This window comes from Nicotiana attenuata, unplaced genomic scaffold (assembly GCF_001879085.1).
Source record: "Nicotiana attenuata strain UT unplaced genomic scaffold, NIATTr2, whole genome shotgun sequence".
NCBI classification, from domain to species: Eukaryota; Viridiplantae; Streptophyta; class Magnoliopsida; order Solanales; family Solanaceae; genus Nicotiana; species Nicotiana attenuata.
In genome coordinates this window covers 633748-656074 of record NW_017670338.1, presented here as the reverse complement: position 1 = coordinate 656074, position 22327 = coordinate 633748, and positions in this window count along the sequence as shown.

Here is a 22327-nt window from a genome sequence, read left to right as displayed (position 1 = left end):
CTCTTGGACTATGAACCAGACCTAGATAAAATAAGATTAAACTTACAGAATAAATGATGAAGTTCAGAACTTCTATGAACCAAGAATTCTTTTGTAAGTTTAGTGTCTTATCCATCACATTATACCCGCACACACTTTGTTGTTTGTCACCGTTTTGCGTTAATAGGCCATGCGCGCGCCTGGTTTTCATGAGTGCTCTAGAAATTTCGCCACAAATTTCATAGGAGCGACCCCACTCCACACTCATATAGGTCCATCCATCAAGTGTATTCTGCAGTGCAATACACCACCTACAAAAGGCTATGGATTATTGGATTAAGAGTTTAATAACTCAGCCTCCCATTCCTTGCAGTCTTGCACTATATATACACACACCGTAGGAAGGGATATAATTTAATAGTGCACATTTAATCAACTAATGACTTGTTATTACCCATATAAACCTACTTCATGGGATCTCCAATCACATAGGTTGGGTTACCATCATAGTTGATATAATTCAAATTGGCAAAAGTCTCATTCCCCTCGATGTTTCAGATATTAATTTTCTTCCCAAAGGTTTAGTCAGAGGATCGGCCAAATTCACTTCTGACTTCACATAATCTATGGAAATAATTCCATCTTTTAGCAGCTGCTTTATCACATTATGTCTCAATCGGATATGTCTACTCTTCCCATTAAAGGATTTATTTTTGGTAATGACTATTGCAGCTTGGCAATCACAATGCATCGACACAGAAGGTGTCGATTTAATTCCTAGTGGAATACTCGCCAAAAGGTTCTTTAACCACTCGGCCTCATTGCCAGCTAATTCCAATGCCACAAACTCAGATTCCATGGTAGATCTAGCTATTATAGTTTGTTTAGCTGATTTCCATGCCACAACACCCCCACCGAGGCAGTGGCGAAGCCAGAAAATTATTCAAGGGTGTTCAAACTTGAACACGAAAAAAAAAGTTCTCAACAAGAAGGTGGACCGAAAAATTTAAATCAAACAACTGATATCGAGCTAAATTATAAAAATACGGGTATAGTACCGTACAACTTNCCACGGTGAGCTTATTGCGTTAATGTCACGACCCGGATTTCCCACCATCGGGAATCGTGATAGCGCCTACTATCGGAGCTAGGCAAGCCAAACATTTAAAATATTTTTACTGATTTCATTCGAACAATACAATACATGAGAACAATAAATAAGCGGAAGATTTTAGATTAACACAACTGTAAACCAAAAGTGCGGAAGTTTGAAACATAGTTCTGCCCAGAGTCTGTTGTCACTAGCTCACGAACTACTATAGAATGCTAAAAACAAGTCTGAAAGGAAGTACATAGTGTTTGTTCGATACAAGGTAAACAAACTAAAACATAGAAGGGACTTCGGCCTGCGAACGCCTGCTAGGCTACCTCGTGAGTCCCTGAACTGAAGATAGCTCCCGGCAAATCCTACTGCTGCGGTCCGAAAGCTGCTCCCTGATCTGTGTACAAAGATGCACAGAGTGTAGCATCAGCACAACCGACCCCATGTGCTGGTAAGTGCCTGGCCTAACCCCGGCGAAGTAGTGACGAGGCTAGACAGGACTACCAAAAACAACCTGTACAGATATATATACACATATACAAGAGCAACGGAAATAATAACAGAAGATATCAAGTAAAGCTGGGAAGGGGGCATGCTCGGGAATAACAGATGAAAACGAATTATTAGAAATAACAGCAGAACTATTCCATGTTTTCATATATAGTGGTCGGCGTGCCACACGATCCCATTTTATAATATATAGTGGTCGGCGTGCCACACGATCCCATTTTATAGTATATAGTGGTCGGCGTGCCACACGATCCCATTTTATAGTATATAGTGGTCGGCGTGCCACACGATCCCATATTATAGTATATAAGTGGACGGCGTGCCACACGATCCCATATTATAGCTCAAAATGTCTGACTTTGTAAAGAAGGCCCCATTTGGGCAATTCGACAACATAACATTTTAGCCCGGCAAGGGTACAGCTAACAGCCCAAATATCCCGGCAAGGGAGAATACGTAATAATAGTCTACACGTCCCGGCAAGGGAATAATCACAACACACCCTCTTTTAAATCACTTCTTTCTCTACTATTACATTCTTGTTCGAGCCAACGCTCCAAAATATATCAATCACAATTCTTCCTCAACCGTTTACATTATATGAAATTTATCGATTAGACAAGGTAGTGGTGTCACATCATTCGAATTAAAAGCAATTAAGACTCACGGTCATGCTAGACTCCGGTGCATAGACAACTGTCACCATGCCTATACACCGTACTCCACATTTAGCAAGTAGCAAATAGCATTCTAATCCTATTCCCTCAATCCAAGGTTAGAACAAACACTTACCTCGGTCCAAAGAATAGCAATCAATCCTCAAATACCGCCTTTCCTCTACAATCCGACTCCGAAACAATGGTATCTAGTCATAATTAGTTCCATAATATCAATAAGGGCTCAAAAACATAATCTCATAGCCTAGAAATGAAATTCCAATCATTTTCCCAAACACACCAAAATTCGACACCGGTCCCACATGGTCCAAACACGAGGCTCGGACCAAAACCCAATCACTCATAACCCCATGAGTTCAAATATATAATTTATTTCAAGATTCGACCCCAAATTGAGTTGAATCGCCCAAAATTTTCAGAAACCTAACTCTACCCAAAAGCCCTAGTTTCTACCTTGATTTCATGATTTAGGCTTAGAAACTTGCTAATTAATGAAGGAAAAGTGAAGGAAATAAGTGGGAAATTACTTACTCAAGTGATCTTGAAGAGTGGGGGCTTCAATGGAGTCCTAAAGCTTGGGGAAGAAGAGGGTTCGGGAGAAAAATGCCTAAGTCCCGAAACTATTCTGTTTTGAACATTTTAAAAAAAAAATCACTGGGCGTATTTACTCTATGCGATCGCAGAAGGAGGCTTGCGATCGCATAGGGGAAGGGAAAATTGACCATTGCGATCGCAGAAGTGGTCATACGAACGCATAGAAGAAAAGGGGTTGTGCATACCGGGGTTGGTTTAATGAAACGCGATCGCGGAAGCTTAATGCGATCGCAAAGAACGAAGGGGCTAAGGTACGCGATCGCGGAGGAGTTCATGCGATCGCATAGAACAGAAAATGGACCTGATCAAGTAACCCTACGCGATCGCAGAAAGGTGTATGCGATCGCAGAGGGAAATTTACCTGGACACCAGCAACAGCAGTTTTCTGCAATTTTTCTTAAGTTCAAACACCCCGAAACACCTCCGAAAACACTCCCGAGCCCTCGGGGCTCCTAACCAAACACACACACTAACTCAATAACATCCTACGAATTAACTCGAGCGATCAAATCGCCAAAATAACATCAAAATCAATGAATCAAGCCTCAAAATCATCAATTTTCATTTCAAACTTCTTAAACCTTCAACTTTAGCTATTTAGGTCCGAAACACGTCAAACGACGTCCGATTTCGACCAAATTTCACAGGAAGCGCTTAACGCATATTTAAGACCTGTACCGGGCGTCGGAACCAAAATACGAGCCCGATACCTATATTTTCTAACTCATTTTCATTTCCATTTTTCCTTATTAATTTCAGAAAACAATTTATCAGAAAAATTCTTTTACCGGGGTTCTGGACCTCGGATTTCGACTCCGGGCACATGCCCGAGTCCCATATTTTTCTACGGACCTCCCGGGACAGTCACATCACGGGTCCGGGTCCGTTTACCCAAAATGTTGACCAAAGTCAACTATATCAATATTAATATCATAATTCACCAAATTTTTCACAGAATTCATATATTTTAACACAAAAATTTTTTGGCTTCGCGCCCGGAGTGCGCAAGCAAATCGAGGGAACCAAAAGTGAGGTTTCCAAGGCCTCGGAAGCGCGGAAAAAGGGAGAACCATGGTGATGACCCTTTGGGTCGTCACATCTTCATTATTCTTTGAGGGCGATTCTTACCCTATTTACACATAACGATCATAAAGGTAAAACTCCATACAGATAAATCTTGGCACAAACCACATAGTCGAGAAGGTCTTCTACCACTATATTTCCTCCAAAGCACCCCAAATCCGCAATCGTGAGTGCCACACTGAATAGACCTTTTGTAAACTTAAAGTTGTTTCCCTAACTCTCTTGACACTAAAGTGTTGGATTATTAAGGAGGCAGACTTACCACAAGTTCCAACCTTACCCCCTGCAAAGTACCAAGCCTTAAATATGTATAAATTATTTGGAAACCTTTCCGTACCATATATATACATTCCAAGCCAAAACTGACATAAGACATGAACATACGATCCATTCACTGATAGTGGAATTCCCCATTTGATGCTAAGCCAAAGTCACAACATCCGATAATCCACAATATTTGTCCTTCACAACTCAAGTAAATCAACCAGACGTCAAGGTCCATTGAACCACCATACGATTNTAAATTATAAGTTATAAGGAGAGGTCTGCTTTATCATTCTTTACCTAAAATTGAAGGTCCGAAAGTTCCATCAGATTTATAAGTATTAATTTTGATTTTAATTTGATTCCGGGAAAATTAGTTTTGAGTTTAATTTTTTAAATAAACTATTTTTTTGTATTATTTTTTATCTGAAATGCAGATGGCTTATTCATCTATTTATTTTTTGAGTAACTGCCGAAGGTTTATTATGAAAACATTATATTAACATTAGTTTGGTAAATTAGGTTNCTCTACCTCTAACATCCTCACCACTACCGACTGGATGGTCATGTAAGCTGAGTAGGTAGTGTTGCATTGGCCGGTCTGCCCTCTTCGTAGGCTTGTCACAAACATCGACGGCCAATTTCCTCTTTTGCTATGCTGGCTTAACACTGCTGAGTTACCCCATTTATTCACATACTCTTCATTATTCTTTGGGGGCGATTCTTACCCTATTTACGCATAACGACCATAAAGGTAAAACTCCATACAGATAAATCTTGGCACAAACCATATAGTCGAGAAGGTCTTCTACCACTATATTTCCTCCAAAGCACCCCAAATCCGCAACCGTGAGTGCCACACTGAATAGACCTTTGTAAACATAAAGTTATTTCCCTAACTCTCTTGACACTAAAGTGTTGGATTATTAAGGAGGCAGACTTACCGCAAGTTCCAACCTTACCCCTGCAAAGTACCAAGCCTTAAATATGTATAAATTATTGGGAAACCTTTCCGTACCATATATATACATTCCAAGCCAAAACTGACATAAGACATGAACATACGATCCAATAGGTGATCTCTTGATACATTTGCATCTTCCGTTGGAACCACAACTGGTCTGGTAAATACATTATCTTTCCACTGCCTCTATTTGTCATCCGAAGAACAGCAAAATCAACCCTCTCGCTTTCGACTATTCTCACGTTCTGCAATACCTCATCGCAACGGTCAAGAAAATCTCGTGGGTCCTCAAAAGATGCACCGCTGAAGGTGGTAGCGAAGAGTTTGGTGAAACCTATCCGACCTCCGCAAAACTTCTGAAGGCGTAGTTGATCTATCACCGGCATGTGCCGTTGTTCGGCTGAAGAAGAGGTACGTGACTTCGCCACTCGTGGGAAGACAAGAGTAGAAATTCAATTAGCTTTGAGAAACAGAACCGCACGACAAGAAAGAACAAATGTGAAACTTTTCCTAACTCCGTAGCCTCTGTGAGATAAGTACAGACGTCTCCGTACCGATCCCTCAGACTCTACTAAGCTTGTTCGTGAGTTGTGGGACCTATGTAACCTAGAGCTCTGATACCAACTTGTCACGACCCGGATTTCCCATCCTCGGGAGTCGTGATGGCGCCTACTGATAGGAGCTAGGCAAGCCAATTAATTTAACACTTTTCTCATTATCATTAGCAAAATAAAGGAAGAACGAGGCAATTAACATAAAAGCGGAAATCTCAAAACATAAATAACAGAAACCAAGTACGGAATTTCACATACACCTCTACCCAGATCTGGTGTCACTAACTCACGAACTTCTACTGAAAACTAAATACAAAGTCTGAATGAGAATACAGCACTGTCTGATCCGATACGAGGGAAATCAAACGAAAGACAGAGATAAGAGAGACTCCGGGCCATGCGGACGCCAGCGAGCTACCTCGGAATCTCCGGACTGAAGTAAGCTCCCAACGCTCCTACTGCTGACCAAAGGCTCCTGCTCCGGTACTATGATCTGTGCAAAAAGCACAGAAGTGTAGCATCAGCACAAACGACCCCATGTGTTGGTAAGTGCCTGGCCTAACCCCGGCGAAGTAGTGACGAGGCTAGACAGGGCCTACCAAAAACAACCTGTGCAGATAAATATATACAAGGCAACGGAAAATAACAACAGAGAATATCAACTAAAAAGGGGAAGGCGGCATGCTCGGGAAAAATACAGCGAATACAGATCAATGGATATAACGACGAAACTATCTCAATATCATAGCTCATATATATATAAGTGGTCGGCGCGCCACACGATCCCATTTCTTAATTCATAAGTGGACGGCGTGCCACACGATCCCATTTTCATAATATATAAGTGGTCGGCGTGCCACACGATCCCATATTATAGTATATAAGTGGTCGGCGTGCCACGCGATCCCATTTCTTAATATATAAGTGGTCGGCGTGCCACACGATCCCATTTTCATAATATATAAGTGGTCGACGTGCCACACGATCCCATATTATAATTCAAAATATCTGACTTTGTAAAGAAGGCCCCATTAGGGGAATTCGACAACATAACACTTTAACCCGGCAAGGGTACAACTAACAGCTCAAATATCCCGACAAGGGAGAGTACATAATAACAGTCTACACGTCCCGGCAAGGAAATAATCACAACACATCCTCTTTTGAATCATTTCTTTCTCAACTATCACATTCTTGTTCGAGCCAACGCTCCAAAATATACCAATCACAATTCTTCCTCAACCGTTCACATTATATGAAATTTATCAATTAAACAAGGAAATTGTGTCACATCATTCGAATTAAAAATAATTAAGACTCACGGTCATGCTAGACTCCGGTGCATAGATAACCGTCACCATGCCTATGCACCGTACTCCACATTTAGCAAGTAGCAAATAACATCCTAATCCTATTCCCTCAAGCCAAAGTTAGAACAAACACTTACCTCGGTCCGAAGAATAGCAATCAATCCTCAATTACCGCCTTTCCTCTACAATCCGACTCCGAAACAACTGTATCTAGTCATAATTAGTTCAATAATATCAATAAGGGCTCAAAAACATAATCTCATAGTCTAGGAATGAATTTTCCAACCATTCTCCCAAAACACCAAAATTCAACACCGGTCCCACATGGTCCAAACACGAGGCTCGGACCAAAACCCAATCACCCATAACCCCACGAGTTCAAATACACAATTTGTTTCAAGATACGACCCCAAATTGAGGTTGAATCACCCAAAATTCCTAAAAACCTAACTCTACCCAAAACCCTTAATTTCTACTTGATTTCATGATTTAGGGTTAGGAAATTAGTAATTAGATGAAGAAATAATGAGGGAATGATGTTAAGATTACTTACCCAAAGAGTTATGGAGGAAGGAGAGCTTGAATTTCGTCTATGGAGGGTTTAAGAGAAGAGCTCGTGTGAAAAAAAATGAGAAATCCCGTCACTGGTTCTGTTTTTAGGCTTCAAAATAACTGGGCGAATTTGCCCTACGCGATCGCGGATGTAGGGATGCGATCGCGAATGGTTACACAGAATGGTCAACGCGATCGCGTGGGTTGTAATGCGATCGCGTAAGGGAATACTGGGGGGGGGGGGTTCCGGAAAACGTTGGGTCGTATGCGAACGGCAACCTACTGGTGCGGAACGCGATTGAAGNACCGTTTTAATCACATAGAAAGCATTGCTATAGGACTTAACACTCACTTTCTGCAATTATGCATATAGAAATCCTGCCTATAGGAGTTAATTTTCTACAAATTTATAGGTGTCATGCCTATAGGATGTGCATACGCATGACATTAGGCAAACTTTAGGTTTAATAAACAAGCATCCGTCCACAAGTTTATTAACAAGTTCGGTAATCAATAACATGTAGATATCATGTCCATAGGAGCTTCTTTTGAACCAAACTCGCTTAGCCTGTCTAACAGCAGTAGCAATTGATTAGCCGTTTCTTATACGCCTAAGTGAGTACATGTTTTCCAAAACGTAGTCTCTAATAAAACTTGTTTCAAATCAGTGTATACTTTTCCCTAAAATCTATTTCTTTAAGAGAGTTCCAATGAAAAACGGAAAACCACCCAATTGAAGGAAATGCCCGAATTTTCTATTTCGAGGATCAATAAAATAAGAGGTTTTGTCGTTATAGAACACGGAATTCAATGGAAGCAATGATAAAAAAATACAAATAGAAAAGGAAAGGGAGGAAATACAAAAAAATAGAAGAGAAAAGTCATACAAAGTTATATACAAATGACTACCCCCTTTTTTGTATTTCCTTAATTTATTTCCTTAATTGAATTTCGGTTGATTAGGATTGATTAGGACGAAGTTCCTTAAAAACCTCCGCCTTCTTTAAAATATCCTGAACAGTTCCTGTAGGTTGAGCCCCTTTTTCAAGGAAATATAAAATAGCAGGAACATTTAAATAAGTTTGATTCTTTATNAATATTGTTGTCCATGATTCTAGATTGGATTCTTTGAATCCCAAACTCAATCAGTTCCCATTCCCTTTCCTCATTATGTGTTTTTGAGCTTTAGACTTGGGTCTGGCAGTGTCCTAATCACTGTCCAGACTCTTTTCTGACCTTCAAGGGTCTGCTCTTAATGTGTTTGACCAAGCAGGTGATCAGGGGTGTGACAGCCTACTTAGTGGCTAGGTATTACCACAACCTGTCATGGCTCCCCAATCCCCCTTTCACTTTGCACTTACTCTTTGCTATTAAGTTCTGCCCCTCTCTTGCAAGCCATGCTTTGGGACCCCCTGAGCTCCCTCTGAACTTGGATGCCTGAGAGCTGGCTCTTCCACACTGCACTGTTTCTATTCTAATGGTATCTTGGGTGTAAGCAATGGCGGGAATCCCTGAGATTCCTTGGAACTTTGAAACACCCTGGGTAAAGAGAAGGCTTTGGAAATCTGGATCCTGGGAATGGCTCAATCGCATATTATTAGACATTAAGGTTGAATTAGGCTGCTCGGATCTAGCTGTTAGCCTCTGATGTATTTTTTCTACATTCTGTAATAACTTGTATAAACTCGGGGGAGTATAGTAAAGCGATGTGGGAGGGGTCTTTACTTTCTTACATCGAAAGGGTAGAAATCATGATCTTAGGACTTTATTATTTAACCATCTAGAGATCCTGCCTACAGGACCGTTTTAATCACATAGAAAGCATGTCTATAGGACTTAACACTCACTTTCTGCAATTACGCATATAGAAATCCTACCTATAGGAGTTAATTTTCTGCAAATCTATAGATGCCATGCCTATAGGATGTGCATACGCATGACATTAGGCAAACTTTAGGATTAATTAAACAAGCATCCGTCCACAAGTTTATTAACAAGTTCGGTAATCAATAACTTGTAGATATCATGTCCATAGGAGCTTCTTTTGAATCAAACTCGCTTAGCCTGTCTAACAGCAGTAGCAATTGATTAGCCGTTTCTTATACGCCTAAGTGAGTACATGTTTTCCAAAACGTAGTCTCTAATAAAACTTGTTTCAAATCAGTGTATACTTTTCCCTAAAATCTATTTCTTTAACTGGCATATCTTTTCTGAAACTCCTTCTTTCTAATATTCTGCCTAAACGTGTTTTCCAACTCAATTCCTGTCATTTGAACTCGTCGTTTTAAATCAATTCCGCAACTCACTCTTTTCTTTAGATAACTCTGTCCCTTCTGGAATTTTCAAAACTTTTCTTTTTTTTGTGTTTAACCACAATTAGGCAGTTTGTTTTCCCTTTTGAACTAGTTTCTAAACGTCTGCAGCATACCTTTTTTCTTCAAGACTCTTCTGCATGATCATCTTCTAAAAGCAGTACTTTCTTAAATGAACTCGCGACTAATTCAGTGCCTTAATCTCTGACAACTGTATCCGAGTTGCCTAATGCAGACTTTCTGTCCAAATATATGTGTTGAACCTGTCCGCTCACTGCTTAATTTTAATCTAAGACCAAATCAGTATTTCTCAAGGCATGCTAAACTATATGATTATTTGATTTCTGGGGTTTATTTGAGCCTTATTTGCTTGGTTATTCTTCCCTTTATTTGATACTTGTTTTGAATGTCGGGCTAGAATTTTATCCTTTAAACCCCACAAAGGCCTCCATCCCTTTCTTTCCTTTTAGGATTAGAAGTCCTAATACCCCGGAACTGATAGGATTAGGACGGGTAGTAGCATGCGATAAGTAAACGATACCGTTCCGCTCTTTAATACCGTAACGGGGTGGGAAGGGTAGACATGGAGATGATGATTACACGATAACACTATGTGTACAATTGGGTACCAGTGTTGTGCGAATGATCCATGTAATGTATAAACCTAGGACTCCCCTCTCCTTTTATTAGTTTAACAAATTTTTTTTAGAACTTTAAAAGCTTCTGCACTTTCAACTTCTGTTTCTCACACGATTTTTGGTTTGCTTGCACTAATTGCTTGACTTCTTCCCTCTACTTGCACATTTCTCTTACAACTAAACTGCTCCCTTTCTGAATTTCAGCACTTCTTTTAACCTTTTTGTGCTTCCTGTTATACTTGTTAGTTTATTCGCATTTGCACTTAAAGTCACAATTGTAGCATGGCCGGGAACCACACTAGTGGATCTTGAGGGTGCCTAACACCTTCCCCTCGAGATAATTTCAAGCCCTTACCCAAACTCAGGTCTGCATCTTTAATTCTTCTAAAAGTATCCTAATGCACTATAATCATTAGGTGACGACTCTCCAAACTCCAAAAATCCAATTCCCAAACGGGATAAGAGTTGTCTTCCCGAATGTCGTGAACCCGATTCCGCAAGGAAAAGGGGGGCGTCGACACATCCGTTTGACTTTTCCAACTTAAGCTTTCTTAAAAGAGACTAAGTGTCTCAACCCTTCTCAAAACCTTTCCGAACCCGAGCCAACCAACCCGATTGCATATAGAACCGATAAATAAATCAATAAGAAGCAGAAACGGGGGAAACGGAGCGGTAACTCATGAAACGAGCAGCCGGGTCGTTACATAATCCCCCTCTTAAACAAACGTTCGTCCTCGAACGAGTCAAGAAACATACCTGAAGCCTCAAATAGGTGAGGATATCTGCTCCGCATCTCCCGCTCGATCTCCCAGGTAGCCTCCTCCATGGACCGACCTCTCCACTGCACTTTAGACCGAAGCTATATCCTTTGATCTCAACTTTTGAACCTGACGCTCCAAAATAGTTGCTTGCTCCACATCATAAGTCAAATCACCATCCAACTGAACCGTGCTGAAATCTAGAACATGAGACGGATCCCCAATGTACTTCCAGAGCATAGAAACATGAAATACCGGATGCACACTCGACAAGCTGGGCGGCAAAGCAAGCTCATAATCCACCTCCCCAATCCTTCGAAATACCTCAAAAGGCCCAATGAACCGTGGGCTCAATTTACCCTTCTTTACAAATCTCATAACACCCTTCATGGGTGAAACCTTCAACAGAACCTTCTCACCAACCATGTAGGACACATCCCGAACCTTCCTGTCAGCATAGCTCTTCTGTCTCGACTGCGCTGTACGAAGCCTCTCCTGAATCACCTTCACCTTGTCTAAAGCATCCTGCACCAAATCTGTACCCAATAGCCTGGCCTCGCCCGGCTCAAACCAACCAACTGGAGATCTACACCGCCTCCCACACAAAGCCTCATATGGAGCCATCTGAATACTCGACTGGTAACTGTTGTTATAAGCAAACTCTACGAGCGGTAGAAACTGATCCCATGACCCACCAAAATCAATGACAAAGCGCGCAACATGTCCTCCAATATCTGAATAATGCGCTCGGACTGCCCATCCGTCTGAGGGTGAAAAGCTGTGCTCAACTCAACCTGGGTACCTAACTCCCGCTGTACAGACCTCCAAAACTGCAAAGTAAACTGAGTGCCCCTATCTGAAATGATGGGAACTAGGACACCATGCAAACGAACAATCTCCCGGATATAGATCTCTGCCAACCGCTCTGAAGAATAGGTAGTACACACAGGAATAAAGTGCGCGGACTTGGTCAGCCGATCCACAATCACCCAAATAGCATCGAACTTCTTCAAAGTTCGTGGGAGCCCAACTACAAAGTCCATGGTGATCCGCTCCCACTTCCACTCTGGAATATCCATCCGCTGAAGCAAGCCACCCGGTCTCTAGTGCTCATATTTCACCTGCTGACAATTGAGACATCGAGCTAAAAATCCCACAATGTCTTTCTTCATTCTCCTCCACCAATAATGTTGTCTTAGATCCTAATACATCTTCGCCACACCCGGAAGAATGGAATATCGCGAGCTATGGGCCTCCTCCAGAATCAACTCTCGAAGCCCATCTATATTGGGCACACAAATCCGGCCCTGCATCCTCAACACCCCATCATCACCGATAGTCACATCTCTGGCATCATCATGTTGAACTCTGTCCATAAGGACAAGTAAATGAGGATCATCATACCGGCACTCTCTGATGCGCTCATATAAGCAAGACCGAGAAATCACACAAGCCAATACCCTACTAGGTTCTGAAATATCCAACCTCACGAACCGATTGGCCAAAGCCTGAACATCAACTGCAAGAGGTCTCTCCCCAACTGGAATGTACGCCAAACTCCCCATACTCACCGCCTTTCAGCTCAAAGCATCGGCCACCACATTGGCCTTCCCCGGGTGATACAAGATAGTAATGTCATAATCCTTAAGTAACTCCAACCACCTCCGCTACCTCAAATTGAGATCCTTTTGCTTGAACAAGTGCTGGAGGCTACGATGATCAGTAAACACCTCAGAAGACACACCATATAAATAATGCCTCCAAATCTTTAATGCATGTACAATGGCAGCCAACTCCAAATCATGAACAGGGTAGTTCTTCTCATGAGGCTTCAACTGATGAGAAGCATAAGAAATAACTCTACCCTCCTGCATCAGAACACACCCAATACCAACTCTCGAAGCATCACAATACACGGTATAAGAACCTGAAGCTGATAGCAATACTAACACTGGAGTTGTGGTCAAGGCAGTCTTGAGCTTCTGAAAGCTCTCCTCACACTCATCAGACCACTGAAATGGAACACCCTTCTGAGTCAACATGGTCAAGGGCGATGCAATAGATGAAAATCCCTGAACAAACCGGCGGTAATAACCCGCCAAACCAAGGAAGCTGCGAATCTCTGTGGCTGAGGACGGTCTGGGCCAACTCTTAACCGCCTCTATCTTCTTCGGGTCCACCTGAATACCCTCGCTGGACACCACGTGCCCCAAGAAAGCCACTGAACTGAGCCAAAACTCACATTTGGAGAACTTTGCACAAAGCTTCTCATTTCTCAATCTCTGTAACACCACTCTCAAATGCTCCGCGTGCTCCTCCTGACTACGCGAGTATACCAGAATATCATCAATGAAGACTATGACAAACGAGTCGAGATACGGCCGGAACACACTGTTCATCAGATGCATGAACACTGCTGGGGAATTGGTCAGCCCGAAAGACATCACCAAGAACTCATAATGACCATATCGGCTCCTGAAAGCTGTCTTAAGAATATCTGAGTCCCTGATCTTCAACTGGTGATAACCTGAACGGAGATCAATCTTGGAGAACACTCTCGCTCCCTGAAGCTGGTCGAACAAATCATCGATACGAGGCAAAGGATACTTGTTCTTAATTGTTACTTTGTTCAATTGCCTGTAATCAATGCACATTCTCATCGAGCCATCCTTTTTCTTCACAAAAAGAACCGGTGCACCCCAGGGTGACACACTAGGATGAATGAACCCCTTATCCAGGAGTTCCTGAAGTTGTTCCTTTAACTCCTTCAACTCCGCTGGTGCCATACGAAACGGAGGAACATAAATGGGTTGAGTGCCCATCACCAGATCAATACCAAAATCAATATTCCTGTCCGGTGGCATGCCCAGTAGGTCTGCAGGAAACACATTGGGGAAATTCCTCACAACTGGAATAGAATCAATACTGGGAGTCTCGACACTAACATCCCTCACAAATGCTAGATACGAAAGACAACCTTTCACAACCATACGTTGGGCCTTCAAGAAGGAAATCACCCTGCTGGGGACATAATCGGTCGAACCTTGCCACTCAATCCGTGGTACACCAAGCATAGCCAAAGTCACTGTCTTGGCATGACAATCCACAATAGCCCGGCAAGGAGATAACCAGTCCATGCCCAAAATAACATCGAAGTCCACCATACATTACAACAATAGATCCACTCAGGTCTCCAGAACCCCAATAGACACAACACACGACCGGTACACACGGTCTACCACAACAGTATCGCCCACCGGCGTAGAGACATGAACAGAAGAAACGAGGGACTCGCAGAGGGTATCCAAATAATGGGAAAAATAAGATGACACATAAGAGAAAATGGAACCACGGTCAAATAACACAGAAGCATCCTTGCGGCAGACTGAGATAACACCTGTAATCACAGCATCTGAAGCAATCGCATCAGGCCTAGCTGGAAGTGCATAGAAGCGGGCCTGACCACCACCGGATCGACCTCCCCCTCTTGGGCGACCCCTAGATACTGTCCCTCACCCCTAGCTAGCTGGGTGGATGGTGAAGTGACTGGGCTGAAGTCGAGGGCTGACCCCTCTACTGAGATGAACCCCCAAGACGACGAGGACACTGCCTCCACATGTGACCCATCTCTCCACACTCATAGAAACTCCCGGGTGCTAGAGACAAGGACTGAAGGGAACCCCTAGCACCGGAATGACTAGTAGACGCGTCTGGCGTAGAAGAATCCTGAACGGATGGAGCACGGGACGAACCCTGGGCTGGAAGTGCACTGAGTGAGGAATGACCCTGCTAAGAACTGTGAGAACCATGGCCTGATGATGCCGCATGATAACCTGGGCGAGCTGACTGAGTATGCCTGAACTGACGGCCTCTGCCGTGTTGAAGCTGGCCCCTCGAAGGAGCACCCCCAAAACTACCATGACCTCGAGGCCTCTTGGCCTCCTTCTCCTCGCGCTTCTGGCAACGAACTGACTCAATCTCACGAGCGATATCCACAACCTCCTCAAACGTAGCACCTGACACTCTCTCCCTAGTCATGAGAACCCGAAGCTAGTATATGAGGCCATCAACAAACCTCCTGATCCTCTCTCTCTCCGTAGCAACCAGCCAAATAGCATGACGAGCTAACTCTGAGAACCTCATCTCGTACTGAGTAACAGTCATATCCCCCTGTCGTAACTGCTCGAACTGCCTACGCAACTCCTCCCTACGGGACTATGGGACATACTTCTCCAAAAATAGAGCGGAGAACTGCTTCCAAGTAAGAGGTGCCGAACCAAGAGGCCTACGCCTCTCATATGCCCCCCACCAAGTGAAGGCAGCTCCGGTAAACTGAAAGGTCGTGAATGCAACCCCGCTGGTCTCCAGAATACCCGCGATGCAAAGAATCCTCTGACGTCTGTCTAAGAAACCCTGGGCATCCTCGCCCTCTACACCACTGAAAGTAGGAGGCTGGAGTCTGCCAAACCTCTCCAACCTACGCTGCTCGTCCTCTGGCATAACTGGAGCTACGTAACCCTGAGTAGCTACCACCGGCTGGGCTAGTGGTGCCTCCGGGGTCTGCAATCCCTGAACCACCTGATCAGGTGTGCGTGCGGCGGGAGTCTGAGGGCCTCCCCCTGCCCGAGAAGTGGCTGTAGCAGTAGAGACCGCGATCGCTTGAGCAAGACTCGTACATACTGTCAAGATCTGGGCCAAGGTCTCCTGAAGACATGGAATCACAAAGGGCACAGCTGGTGCTTGAGCTGGTGCTGCTGGAGTGTCCACAACTGGGATCTGATCCTGAACTAGGGCGGCTGGTGGATCTGTAGGTGCTGCCCCAACTGCTGTGCGGGCTGCACCTCTGCCCCTACCACGGCCTCGACCGCGTCCTCGGCCCCTAGTGGCCCCAGCTGGTGGTACTGGTGGTCGTCCATACTGGCCGGTCGCTTGTGTCCTCACCATCTGTGAGAGAATTGAATAACAGAAGTTTAGTACTCGGATCAACAGATTCGTACAACAAGAATTTCAAGAATATAGAATTTTTTCTAAAGGTTCTGTAGCCTCTCAAGGATAAATACAGACGTCTCCGTACCGATCCGCGAGACTCTACTAAACCTGCTCATGACTCATGAGACCTATGTAACCTAGGCTCTTATACCAACTTGTCACGACCCTAAACCCGGACCCGATCGTGATAGCGCCTCTCGTGAAGACAAGGTCAGCCGACACAACACACAATTCATTTTAAACAACTAAAGCAACAATATTTAAGTCTTTACAATAATAATAATAATCCCAAAATAAAAGTGAATAGCACAGTTCGCGGAAAAACAACCAAACACAGCCCGACATCGGGGTGTCACCAGCCATGAGCATCTAACATTCGATTGAAAATAGCGAGAGTCTACATAGTCTGTTACAGAACTAAAACAAGAGAAAGTAAGATAGGGGGAGAAGCACTAGGCTGCGAACGCCGAGCAACTACCTAGTAAATCTCCGAGAATCTGCTGGAAGCTATCAACCCTCACTAGCAGGACCTGTAGTGCCTGAATCTGCACCACAGGAGTGTAGGGAGTAAAGTGAGTACTCCAACTTAGTGAGTAATAACAATAAATGAAGACTGAGCGATACAAAATCATGTTAAACACAACAATAAGCTATAAGAGGCAGAATAACATCAGTAAACCTAATTAAATAGTGAAATCTCATAAAGCACCTTTTAAGCAGTTAAACAAATAAAGGAAAAGCAGCTAGAAAAGGTAAACACATAAGAACCTGCCCCTCGGGCACCGTAACAACAGAATCAGCCCCTCGGGTAATAACATAGAACAATACCAGCCCCTCGGGCTATATCTCATATCATAATGGGTACTCGCGCTCACTGGGGGTGTGCAGACTCCGGGAGGGGCCCCTTATGGCCCAAGCGCAATATCAAACCATCTCGTGGCGTAATCACATAGGCTCTCGGTCTCATATCAACAAGCCACCTCGTGGCGTACAATCTCAGGCCCTCGGCCTCATAATCATAATCAGTATATCACCGCTACAGCGTGCAGCCCGACCCAAAAGTATCCTCACAACACAGGCCCTCGGCCTTACTCAGTTAGAATCTCATAAGCCACTTGGGCAACAGTAAGTATGATACTCAGCTCAAAATATCTTTTAAAAATATTATTTAAGGTGCTAAAACAGAGTAAACATGGTTGAGCTATGAAAACAGTAAAATATAACATGACTGAGTACAAGTATAAAGTCAAAACAGTGGGGAAATGGCAGTAAAAATCCCCTAAGGGTCCAAATAGTTGCACGAAGCCCAAATATGGAATTTAGCCCAAAACATGATAAAATCAAACAATTGGCAATCAAATTCGCAGTAAAACAGTCATTCGGGATGGACCAAGTCACAATCCCCAATGGTGCACGACCCCACGCTCGTCATCTAGCGTGTGTGTCACCTCAACATAGCACAGCGATGTGTGATCCGGGGTTTCATACCCTCAGGACAGCATCTACAATCATTACTCACCTCAATTCGGCCCAAAATTTAGCTCGCGATGCGTTTGCCCCTCGAATCGGCCTCTGGATGCTCCAAATCTAGGCACAATCAGTACATAATCGTCAAAATATACTAAGGGAACAAAGCCCACTCGAAAACAATCGAAAAAACAACGAAGTTCCCGAAATTAACCAAACCCGACCCCTGAGCCCACGTCTCGGAATTCGATAAATTTTTCATCATTAGACTCCTTATCTCCCCATGAGTTCATACATATCAAAAGTTCTGAAATCTGACCACAAATGGTCCTTCAAATCCTTAATCAAAGGCCTAAGTTCCTAAGACCCTAGTTTTCCCAATTTTCAACCCTTAATTTCCACAATTACAGCTCTAATCCGCGAAATAATATCACAGAAATGAGTTTTCATTATCCAAAACCTTACCTCAATGAAGTCTCCTTGAATTCTCTCTTCAAAATCGCCTAAAATTCCAGAATTCGCGTTTAAAAATGGTGAAACCCTCTAAAAATTGCGAAGGAAGAAATATACACATTCTGACCCAGGCTTTTCGCACCTGCGGTCAATCCACCGCATCTGCGGTACCGCTTCTGCGGTCCAAGGCACCGCATCTGCGGTTTTCACTTACTCGACCAAATTCCGCATCTGCGATGCACCATCCGCACATGCGCCATCGCAGGTGCGGTTCCTCAACCGCTTTTGCGGTTCCTGCCATTCCTAGGCTCTTTCCGCTTCTGCGACTGGTCTCCCGCATCTGCGGGGTCGCACCTGCGATCCTTTAACCGCAGATGCGGTTATGACAGCAACAAAAATGGCTTCAGCTCTCAAACTCAACTCCAAACCTTCCGTCAACCATCCGGAATCACCCCGAGGCCCCCGGGACCTCAACCAAAAGCACCAACAAGTCTTATACTACTATTCAAACATATACAAATCTTTAAAACACCTCAAACAACGTCAATTCAACCAAAACACATAGGATTCAAGCCTAAGTTTCTCAAAATATTCCGAATTCCGCTTTTGATCAAAAAGTATACCAAACCACGTCGAATGCCTTAAAATTTTGCACACACATCCCAAATGACACAACGGAACTACTGCAACTCTCAGAATTCCATTCCGACCCTATATCAAAATCTCATCTATCAACCGGAAAACGCCAAAAACTCAATTTCACCAATTCAAGCCTAAATCTACTCCGGACCTCCAAAACACATTCCGATCACGCTCCTAAGTCTCAAATCACCTCCCGAAGCTACCCGAACCATCAGAATTCACATCCGAGCCCTCTAACACATAAGTCAATATCCGGTTGACTCTTCCAACTTAAACTTTATTAAAAGAGACTAAGTGTCTCAACCCTTCTCAAAAGCTTTCCGAACCCGAGCCAACCAACCCGGTTGCATATAGAACCGGTAAATAAAGCAATAAGAAGCAGAAACGGGGGAAACGGAGCGGTAACTCATGAAACGACCGGCCGGGTCGTTATAGGGTGTAACTACACTCTTCAATTCTCAAGGGGAGGTGAGGATTGGTGGTAATTACACTGTGTAATTACAAGGTTGCTTTTTAATTTCTTTCTTTTTTGTGTTTATTTTAATTTAATTTTTTATAAATTTTTATTTCTATTATTTTTATTTTTTAATTTCTTTTGAAATTTTATAATATATTTTTCTTTGTGCATTATTCATCTTTTATTTCTCTGCCTTCACTTCTTGTGATTCCATGTAATTGCTACTATATTTTTTTTATTTTTTATTTTATTATTCTATTTTTTAAAATACACCTCCTGATATTAGAAATAGTGAGTCATTAAACAAATTTGGCATATAATGAGTGATGCAGCTAAAGTGTAATTTTGTTGTTGAATGTGTTATAAACTTATCATGTTTCCTAATTATTAAGTTTCACTGGAACTTACTATTATTATGTTGGAATTTGACATATGTTAAACTATTTTATTTTATTTTTTAAATTTTGAAATTATGTTATATTCATGGTTCTAATTTACTTGTTTTAGTAGTATTGGCTCACATTGCATGTTGTTCATTTTCTAGTTAGAATTGATAGATTAGTTTTGTCAAACATTTGAATAATGTTATGACATCATATTTGTATATATTAATTTATTTTATCAAACATGAATCCCATGATGTTTTTACAAAACGTATATTTTTTTATTTTTGTAAGTATCTAAACTAAATATTATTAATTTAAAAAATATATAAATTATTTTTACAATATTAGTTATAAATATATGATTACTAAATTAATGTATATTCACGAAAAAATATACATCTTAAATACAAAATATAATATTATTTATGCTTATAAAAATTTATAGGCATATATTTATTATATTAACTTTTAAGTTTTGATAATTACTTAATTTGATATTTAGTCTAACTGTGTAATTATACTTGTACAACCAAACAGTAAACTTGTAATTACACTATAACAAACAAACATGTCACTGTAATTATACAACTGTATAATTAATACTCTAGTAATTATATCAATTCCAATTACTAGATAACTTTCCAAACAGACTTAAAAAAACTGTAATATCAGTGTATTCAACTCATTACGTTAACACTTACCTAACTTCACGTGGAGCTTAAGCGAATAAGAGATTTGTTGCTGGACTACTTAAAAGAAAGAAAATTATAAGAATATTCATTATACTAGGGCAAAAACATGAATTGAATGAGGTTGGCTAAGGTCCAGCCTTCAATTTAAAAAATAATATTCGATCACCTAAAAAATACTTGGATTTACATATATATAGAAGCGGTGAAGAGAAATTCGTGCAATATTATTTTTTATAGAAATATATTTATGAATACGAGGTGGTTATTTTTCATAAGATTCTAAAAACTTGTAGAAACAAGAAAAGTATAATATGATATCTTTGTTTTTATTTAAATATTTACATGACGTATATCTTTTTTAACAAAATATTATACTATACTCATGATTGATCTTTGAGAGCAATCATATAATACGAGAATAGAATTGTACGGTGACGAAGACCTCATTCCTATCTTCTACAATTATTCCAAAAGATCGTAACCAAGCAATGAAACAAGCCGAAAGAGAGAAAAGTTAAAAATTAATCATCTTTGTTAGTGCTAATTATGCTGTGACTAATCTGTTGGAAAATTTGGATGATTATGGAGAATAAAAAGTTTAGCTTGAGGCGTGTCAAGGACACTGTCCTTAAGGATATTTCGCCCACACAGAGATGAATAATATTAGGTGTATCCCCCAAGATTCAACAAGCTCTTCCAGTATAACTAGGAGCAGAAACAACAAAGATTAACGAAAAGAAAACCCAGCACAAAGAAAAGGGAAGAAAATTTTTAGCTTTGTTATGTTCACTCTACATTTTCAAAGATAAAAAAACTACAAGTATATATATACTCCAAAAACTTTACAATATGAAGGAACAATACGTTAACAATCAAAACAAGCCATTAAAGCTTTCTGTTACAAAATTAATCCATAAAGACCAATACGTTAACAAATGATACTAATAGCTATCATTTAATTGTCAGATTTCAATATATGTTAACAAAGCAATCCATAAAAAGCAATACGTTGACAAATGATAGTAACGTATGATAATGTACAAATCCATACTAATGAGTATTTAATTGTCTAATTTATTTTGTTCCAAATTGAATTCAAAATTAAACTAATTTTCTGTTATAAATATTTTTAAAATAATTACTATAGTGACTCATTAATATAATAGTAAGAAAATGAATCTAGACATAATTTTAGAATATTTCTTTTTGAGATATCAAAAGTATTTTTCTATCATAATTTGCCATGAATTAATGGTTAATTAGGAAGAAGCTTAACTGCTATTGCTAATTACATTTGTAAAGTTTTCTTGCATCGTCTAATTTGTAGTCTATATTCTATAATAATAACGTGTAGCTATTTTTAGTGGGGCTTAATTTTATCACCTACAAACTTGACTACAAATAACTTCTTATAAACAACTAAATAAATGATACTGCTTAAAGACCCTTTACATAAAATCCACGTTGCAAATTATTGTTATACCGTATCAGCGAATACTCCCTCATTTTGTATGAGAATTGCTGAAATCAACATGTGTAGTATGAAGTTGTACATAAGCAATGATATTTGTACATAGTTGATTAGTATTAGTTTAGCACTAATAGGTAGTTATATATATGTATTATTAGAGGAAGTTAGAATAGGGGTGTATATGTAAGGGTTACACACATGTACATTGAGAAGTACGTAATAACAGAGTAAAAATTCTCCAGAACTTTCCTTTCTCTTTCTCTCTGCTCTTTCTCTCTTAGCTCAAAGAACATATCTTCTTCTCCTTTCAATAGGGTATCAGAGCCATAGATCTATGGAGATTTTCGAGCTGATTCTTTGAGGAATCTAAGATTAGTATAGATAAATTCACTCGATCTTGTCGGAGAAGTAAGAGATTAAGAGAGTTCGTCAGAAATTTGGGAAATTCACCTAGGGTTTGCGATTGATCTCAG